Genomic DNA, 1,096 nt, shown 5'->3' with positions numbered 1-1,096 from the left:
CGCATCACCCGAAAATCCCTTATCAAATGTGTCACGGTCGGCATTATGACAACACGCCGATTCGCAGCCTACCACGTGTTGGATCACGTGCCACAGAGAATTTCCTCCCCTCGCGTGCATAACTCTGTAGATCTCCTTCTTCTTTCTCTTTACCTTTATTATTTTACTTGGTCTGTGTTGATTTCAGCGCTCTAACCTAAACCCGTTGAATTATGCCGTGGCGTTGGAGTCAACACCACCCTTACTAACACTTGATGACACTAGGAATAACTTAAATTATCCCACCATACTTTATGACATGAAATTTACGAAATTTACTATAGTGCTAGTTGTGCCTATATTTTTATACGTGCCAAGGCACATCAATACAACAGCGACAGCGAATACTCGGGCTGCCATAACCCTAACCCTAAGCAACCTACAAAATACCACCTTGAGGCTATCGCCACGCAATGCCACGGGGCACCGATTCGCTGGCGGACCTGATGCCTCCAAGGCGGAATGTACCAGCGTCTTCGTCAGCCAGCTGCACTTCTGGGACTTCCAGGCCACGGCTGGAAACCGTTTGCCCCAGATGTAACGGTCCAAGCTGAGTATTTTGACAACTAGCTAGGCGACTACTACGAGTATCTAAACGCTAAAGAAGAAAGAGAAAACAGAACAAGAAGAGGAGAGCTCTTGGGCTCTTGAGCTGCTGAGCTCGACACGTGGTTAATCTCGCTTACGGATGGGTCCCGGCCGGGGGCCGGGGCCGAAGGCGAGAGTGCAAGCCGAGCCATATTGGGCTCAGCCCGTTACACCAGATGTATCTGCTAACCCTTCCTCTTTCTCTCGCCAATCACGCTTAGATGAACTCTTGGGTTTGTTGAAGAAACTTCGGCTAGTCAATACTGCCTAGATATCTCATTCATCGCCACTCGCCCTGTGATGTATCTGCGTCTAAGGAGCGATGACATGCGTACGGGGAGAGGGACTTGGAAAACTTATCTGGTATCGTAAGTTTGGCATCTGTCAGGCGCTCTGCGCGCACTGGAGGCCCCGGACGGGGCTGGATTCTCTGGGTGCAAGGCAAGGAGATCAATCCTTTACTGCTGTG

This window comes from Metarhizium robertsii (assembly GCF_000187425.2).
Source record: "Metarhizium robertsii ARSEF 23 chromosome Unknown MAA_Scf_31, whole genome shotgun sequence".
In the NCBI taxonomy this organism is placed as follows: Eukaryota; Fungi; Ascomycota; class Sordariomycetes; order Hypocreales; family Clavicipitaceae; genus Metarhizium; species Metarhizium robertsii.
The sequence above is the reverse complement of the archived record's forward strand: the minus strand, read 5'-3'. Positions refer to the sequence as shown.